Source organism: Phodopus roborovskii, unplaced genomic scaffold (assembly GCF_943737965.1).
Source record: "Phodopus roborovskii unplaced genomic scaffold, PHOROB, whole genome shotgun sequence".
Lineage (NCBI taxonomy): Eukaryota > Metazoa > Chordata > Mammalia > Rodentia > Cricetidae > Phodopus > Phodopus roborovskii.
Genome location: NW_026126712.1, coordinates 6356 through 14569, shown reverse-complemented (window position 1 = coordinate 14569; position 8214 = coordinate 6356). Strand labels below are relative to the sequence as shown.

The following is an 8214-nucleotide window of genomic DNA, read 5'->3' as shown; positions in this document are numbered from 1 at the left end:
GGCTATGCTATGAGTGTGTGTGTGTGTGTGTGTGTGTGTGTGTGTGTGTGTGTGTGTGTGATTTGGCTTCTGAGCTCGGCATTTTGAAAAAGAAAGAATAAAAATGTCCAAAAAGCAGAGTACCTCAATGAAAAAGTTAGGCAGCAACCTCAGATAATTATTGTCTATTTGCCCTTAAGGTTTGGTAACAATCTAATCAACCAAGAAAGCCCTGTACAATGTAACATTCTACTTGTAAAACCAATACCTAACTATTTTCTTTGATCAAGAAATAGAATATACATATATAATCCTATAAAGCTGATTTAACACAGCACAAATTGTTTAGTTTACAATACTTAAAAAAAATACTAAGACCCTACTTGCATATCTGGACACAGAAATTATACATTTTACAAAACATAATGTCTTCATTGAAGTTTAGTATCTCTCTGTAAAAATGACAATTTGGTTTAGTGAAGACACTGAGTGATTCAGGGTCCACGACTGCTTGCCAAGGTTGACCAAGGCCCAGCGATACTTGCTCTGCTCAATAAGTTTATGCACAGGAATCCACATCATCCTCGGTTAGTTCACCTTGGTAAATATTAATGCTTTCTTCAGTGACTGCAAGCATTTGAGATGAGAGCCACAAAGACCAGCAATAGCAATGAGGATGAGTGCCCACATGGTATCATCTTAAATATAAGAAGAAGGCATCTGTCTTTCTCTTCTGTTTTATTCTGTCTTTGGTAAGTTTACTCTGTTCCTCGGTAAGTGCTTCATAAGAAGCTACACATTTGTATTTCACCACGTCAGTCCTTTCCCTTTAAAACAAATTGAGAATAAAAAGTCATGACTACCTAGGTGTTTCATACTCTCTTAAGAATGTCACAGAGTTGTGAGCTGTCAAGTGGTATTTCACTCAGCAAAAAAAAAAAAAAAAAAAAAAAAAAGACATTTGATTTATCATAAGGAACACATTTTATTTCCCACTTAAGTCCCATATATATATGTATGTATGTATGTATGTATGTATGTATGTATGTATGTATCTGGGCTGTGATAGCACATGCCTTTAGAACCAGTGCTTAGGAGTCAGAGGCAGGCAGATATCTGAGTTTGAGTTCATCCTGATCTACAGAGTGAGTTCCAGAATAGCCAGGGTACACACAGAAACCCTGTCTTGAGGACCAAAACAAACAAACAAAAACCCGATATACAAAACAGGAATTTTTCTTCATTGCAAAAATATTTCCTATGGCTTCTCATAGTCTACAGTCATGACATCTGGAACTTTGAGAGCAATGGTTTATTATCAGAAGTCATAGGAAACATAAGACTATGTGTCAGCCTCAGAACAGAGGTCACCTCTGGGAAAGGATAAGTGAGGAAGATGATGAAGCTTTATTTCTATCTAAGACTCTGAAAGAAGAAAAAGCTTTAAAAAGGATTGTTTGGCAATCCCTGTTTTTATTTTACACAATGTGCATGCATGCAAGTGTATGCCAACTTGTAGAGGTCTAAAGGTGACACTGGATGCCTTTCCTGTTTGCTCTCTGATTTGTTAGTTGAGAGAGGATCTTGACATTGAACCATAACTTGAATAGCTAGCCAGCATGACCCAGGGAGAGATTCTATTCTCTGTTCCTGAGTAGAGGACTTGAGGTGGCCACCAAGCTGCCTGGCTGTTAGATGGGTTCCAGATATATGAACACTAGTCCTGTACCTGCACATTAAGCACTTCATTCCGTGAGCCATCTTCCCCAACAACCACTTGCTAATTTTAATATGGATCTTTTTCTGTCTATTACCTATAATTCTATGGCCAATTATAAAGTAAAACCTAAAGGGACACAATTGCAGGCTAAGAAAAATAGTTTCAAAAACAATGAAAGAGTTACTATAGAGGTAAAACAGTCCTTGCTTGTTGTGTTACCTATTTGTTGGTTCTTTTTGTTTTTTGAGTTAGGATTTTTCTGTGTAGCATCGCTGGTGGTCCTAGAATTAGCTTTGTAGACCATGATGGCCTTGAACTCACAGAGATCTGTATTCCTCTTCCTTTGTAGTCCTGGGATTTAAGATGTGTGCCACTATACTCTGATTATTACTAATTTATGAACATGGTCTCACACTGTATCTCAGGCTGGACTAGAACACTTATGTAGACCAGACTGCCCTTTCAAACTCTTGGCAATCTTCCTACCTCAGCCTCTCAAGAGCTGAGATTATTTACTTGTGATGCCATGCCTAGGTAAGACATTTTCATATATTATTTATATTAAAATAAAATGTATTTGTATTAAAGTAAAATTTTCTCTTAGTATATTTGAATAGCAACTCTATTCAAAAGAGAATAGTACACATACTAAGATGAATGGCTAAGAAGTAAGCATATGTATAAGTAATAGATAATTTAAACAATATAGTAAATACATCAACACTAGAATCTAAAAGATGAGGTTGTAAGTATAAAAGTCACACTTTCCTTCTTTCTGTGTCCCTCCTCCTAATCATTTCAGGATCTTCTGATTGGAGTGAATATACCCAATGTAGGTAGTTACATATCTATTTCCTTAGCTACGTTAGTATTATTTCCTCATGACAGGTAAAATCATTACAGGGACCCAGGGATAGAGCACTCAGGGTTGAGACAGGACTTTCAAACTTGCGATATATTTACCAGAATGAAACACTTTAAGGTATGATGCCAGTATCAAGTTATAGTGAATAAAACCACACACCATGAGCTTTGTGCACAACCATGCTGATAAAATAAATTGATCTTTATTGCACCTGTCACTAAGATCTGGAAAACCAGACGTGTCACTTACATCAATTACCAATAAAAAATGGGTGAGAAATTTGCTGTACTGCCTGGATATAAGATCAACAATAGCCCCTGAGACACAAGTGACATAGCTGTCAAAGTGAACACTCTCAAGTGGTATACTGGGTTTCAGAATCTTTAGCATGTCTTCTCCTTGCACATCAAAAGCCATTAGATAGACCTGAAGGCTGGAGATCTTTCCTGCTAGGGCTTTATAGTTCTCATCATTTGGCATGTTGTGTAATCATTTGTGCATCACTGAAACATTGCGGACCAGGAGATCGCTGTGAAGGCACATGGTTGCTATCAGTTAAGACTCTTGCCATCTCAGCTGTAAAATCACAGAAATCCAGGGCAAGTGAACTCAGATTTACACACCACTCTAGTTCAACTGCAGTAATAAGTGTGCTGTTGCCAGAAATACCATTGCCCAGTAAAATCAGGTGCTCCATAGTGTTGGCAATTGAGTTAGAGACAACAGGGATGTTGGGGGGGTCACTATTTCCAGCAGAAACACACAAGACAGCTATTTTAGTCTCCTACTCCTACTCAGTATTTTTCAAACAGCTGCTAAATTATACAAGGAAACAGAACACAATGTTATCATTAGCACTTGACACTAATCTTTTAGGAATGGGCAACACAAAGCATTCAATGTTGAGATATATTGTTTCCCATTACTTTATTTCTATCCAATCTACAAATGCAATTAGTCTCACATTACAATGTAATCAGTAAGATACATTAAACATGCAGAAAAGATAATAAAAGCAAGTGAAAAAAATAACACCTTTAAATAGCAGGAATGGGATTTGTGTAAGAGAGCTTTCTCTGCAGAAGAATCCAGGTTCATTTTTCAGCACCCACCCACCAGCACACTACCTTCACTCACTACATTTACAAGAGAACCAAAACCCTCTTCTGACTTGTAGCAAAGAGACATATATGCGGTACATATATACCCATGCAGGCAAACACTTAAAATGCATAAAATAAAATATTAACAATTCACATAGCAATACTTACCCAGCAAGCTATATGATTTATCCCAAAAGATTTATGCCATCAATTGTCACATAATCACAACTAAAATGCAGTTAAGATATTTCTAGGACATATATTCTAGCCCAACACTGTGTGTGTGTGAGAGAGAGAGAGAGAGACAGAGAGAGAGAGAGAGAGAGCCAGGCTCTCTCAATCAAACCAGAGTCTGCTGACAGGGCTAGCCTCTGTGGGCCTGCTTGCTCTGGGATACCTGACCTTGGGCCTGCCAAAGTTATAATTGTAGGTAGTCCATCATGCTTCTACAGCATTTACACAAGATCAGGAAATGTGGATTCAGATCTTCTTGCCTGTACGTTACCTCCATAATTTTTAAAGATCACTGTTCTTGATTGTGTCTTACTACTTTTCAGTCAAGAGCTAGACTTGTTATTAACACATGCCCTTGTAAAGCTTACTGTGTGACTTAACTGATTAATCTTCTTGAAGTCAAGTTCTTCCCTCTTGAGGTATGTGCTGGATAGACTTCTTTGCTTCTATCTCCAAACAGATTAAACCTCTGGAGTTTCCTATAGGAGAAAATGGTCAAAATGATTTTCTAAATGTTTAATATAAGCACATATTAAAATATGTCTAAAAGATATTCTAGAGTAGCTTCTACCATCAAATTCATAGGCAAATCACATTCAGACTGTTGTGCATATTCAGAGTGATGGCAAGTACAGAGAAATAGCAAACATGGTAAAGGGCATGGACTAAGTACAAAGCTTGTATTAAAATTTAATGACTGTGGACAACACTGGAACCAAAGCCAAATGCTGAGCTCACATCTGGAGTCCCAGAAGAAGTCAGAGTAAAAGAACAGCACAGAGACATTTTTAAAACAGCAAACAAAACACTAAGGTGTGAAGAACCTTTTGTAGCCACAGACCTAAGTTTATCAGAAAATTGCATCCTGATATTTTATACAAGAGTAAATAAATATGTGACTCTTAAAACCATGCTATTTAATGAAAAATGGCTTTTCCATTTTATACCTGTGCTTGTTAAAGATATAAACATACCAGCCTTGACAAAAAATGAGAAAACTTATTTCACAACTGATTAGATTTGTTTCAAATACATGCATTATAAGTATATAGGTGGGTGGATGGGGGGGAAGGATACAGAATCAATACATGTTGAGACCATAGACTAACACTGGGTGTCGTCTTCAGGTGCCCTGCATTAAAATAAAAACGGGCTTGCTTTAATTTGATGTATATGGTTCTTTTGTCTGCATACATATATGTGTATCATATGAGTGCTGTGCCTTCAGGAGACAGAAGAGGGCACTAGATTCCCTGACCATTGGGTTACATAATAGTTGTGAACCATCATCTGGCTTCTGGAAACTGACCCAGGTCCTGTGATAGAGGAGCAGGTGTTCTTAAATATTAAGCTATCCCTCCAGCCCCCCCTGCATGTCAGGTTTTGAGACAGATTTCTTTTCAGCTGGCTTACAACTTGCCATGCCGAAGGGACAACTTGCTATGGTTCCTGGCTTTTATGTGGTTTCTGAAGTCAGGTTTTCATGTTTACAAAGACAGAGCCAATTTCCTCATCCCCATGTGTTTCCTATTGCTGACAGTCCAAATCCAGAGCGACCACGTCACTCTAGAGTTAAGTATTCAGTTTTGATGCAAGGGCAAAATTACTGATGTCTAGGTAGTTTAGGGCATGAAACCTTCATTCATTTGACTTCAAAGATCAGAGCTAACATATCTACCCCAGTGTGCCTACTTCCTCAAATAGAAAAATGGGCCCCATACCTGCCTTTCCTATGGGAGTTGGGCCTAAAGAAGAATTATCTTAATTATGACATGAATCTCATGGTAAAGAAGTTGACCCAACTCACCAGCAAATCTCCTGCTGACCTATCACTGGCATCCTTCCTATTGATATTCTGGAAGATTCTGAAGGTCACATCTCAAGGTTCTTCTGTATGATGCTTCACCAGTAGGTTGGCAAGATGTTCCTATAAGTCTTCTTTACTTTGGTCCAAGGAATCTGTTTCAGTACATACTGTATGATCTCCTTCTTCAAGACCTTCATGAACTTCAGGAACTTTGAGAAACTTCAACAGGTATAATTTAAAAAATATTCAGACAGTAGTGGTCCATGACTTTATTTTCGGTAGTTGGGAGGCAAATGCAGGTGGATCTCTATGACTTACCTCCCAGCAAGGTCTACAGAGTGAATCAAGGACACATGGGACTACACAGAGAAACTTGATGCAAAAAAATTAAATAAATAAAATAATTAATTAATAAAATTAACATGGGCCTGAAACCTTTAATCCCTGCATTCAGGTCTCAAAGGCAGGAGGATCTCTCAGCTTGAGGCATGCCATGGAACACAGAATGAGACACTGTCTCCAAATAATGAACAAATAGAAAAATAGACAGAGATTTAATAACCAAAAAAAGAAAGAAAGAAAATTAATGATAAATGAACAAGAAGAATCAATTAGCAACAGGAAAACTCACCACAAGCCCTGCAGTTTTGAGAAGCAGAGGTTGTCAAAATTTTCAATCCAATGTAATGATTGTTTTGTTCTAACGTAAGGGTTCTTAGAGAACAACAGCCCTCACCTTCTGGTTTCTTTTCATTTAAAGTATTACATGTGTGTGCTACAATGCCCAGCACTATTTCATAGGTTCTGAGGGCATGTATGTATGTGCACTTTGTTTATGGCTGGTTTCTGCAGAGGCCAGGAGAGGGCACCAGATTCTTTGAAATGAGACTTACTCAGATGGTTGTAAGCCATTAGGTGTTCAATGTGCATTGAACCCTTATCGTCAATAAGAATAGCGGGTGCTTTTAGCTGCTGAGCCATCTCTGTAGCCCAGTTATTGGAAATTTCTTAATAAACACTTTTCAAATAAGTATCATAGTTTTGTGTATCTGTTAGTATATCCCGTGGTTCTCAGAATAAATTAGGGTGCCAGGTATCCCAGTGAGACAGTCCTTACTAAACTATTTACTTTGTAGAAAGTAGGTGCCCCCACTTAACCATTTTCAGAAAACAGAGTATGGAGAGATATCACTATTAGAATTTTGTGATTATTATTTATAATTACAAAGTATTCATAACAACATTTGACATGGATGGATTGAGACAATGAAGTCTGTGCTGACATTTTTGGTAAATTAAATTTATCAAATGGGTGAAGGGTGCATGCCTATAAACTCAGCACTCAAAGAGCTGGGCCAGGAATATAAAGAGATTGGGGCTATTTTAGCATACACAATGTGTAAAGAAAATTAATGGTTTCAAAACTTCTGACTCCATCTCTGTCTTGATGGTTCTTGCATTTAAAGCTAACAATGAGGAGGCAGAGGAAAGCATATCTTTGCAAGTTCAAGGACAGCCTGGTCTACATAGTATTCTGGAGAAAACTTAAAAAAAATTCTGATTCCCAGGCATCTTTTGGGAGAATTAAGTCACAGAGGAGTACTCATAATATATATTTTTTAAAAAACAAAATTTAAAACTGTGTGTGTGTGTGTCGTGGTGGTTGAAGCAGGGTCAGAGACCAGCATATTAATGTGAGATCAAGGCTACCCTGATGCAAAATATTTAGTTCAGAACATCATGAAAGATAATAAAAGAAAGTCAATAAATAAATGAAGTCTTCATTTTCTATTGAACCCTATAATATATCAATGCCAAATGTGTCAGAGGTCAGTGTGAAACAAACACTTAAAAATGTAGGTTCCTGTTGTAGTATAGACTTGAATGTCTAGGGACAGGCCTAAATGGAGGAAAATACCATCCACTCCAGAAATCTTGGAAGTAGTTGGCAAATGGTCTCTCATGAATGAAAAGAGTTCATTGCCAGCAAACTAAAGAGTTACCTGAGAGTATTTTGTAAAGAAATGGTTGAAATCTTTCCAATTGACACCTCAATTAGATGATTTAATATCTGGATAATTTACAATTACATAAAATATGTAAATCATGAGAAAGAAGTAAACAAATGTACTAAAGGAAGAAGAAAATGGCAGTCCTCACAGTATTACTGTCAATGGACAATCAGTTGAGGAGGCATCATGTAAATATGTGGTGAACCTGCAGTAGCTGCCAACCAAGGCCAATGAGAAATAAATATGAAAGAGAGATGAGGGAGTTTTCGGAAGCAAATGCTATACTTATACTCTGCTGGGAAGTATGGGACGGTTTGAAGCTTGGTTGGATATCAGTATGGGGGGTCCTCAGGCGCGAAAAACCTATTCTAAAATATGGTTCATGTATACCTTGCCAAAGATCTCAGTATATTTATTAAACAGGTACTTGCCCATCAATGTTGATGGCATCACAGTGTGCAGAACATTATTGAACCAAGTATGGTGTCCAAATG

General features: G+C 37.5%; 1 pseudogene; it reads right to left on the bottom strand.

Annotated features, from left to right (window-relative positions):
* Positions 1-358: 358 nt before the first annotated feature.
* LOC127214444 (F-box only protein 33-like) lies at positions 359-4409 on the bottom strand (annotated as a pseudogene).
* Between the last annotated feature and the right edge of the window lie 3805 nt (positions 4410-8214).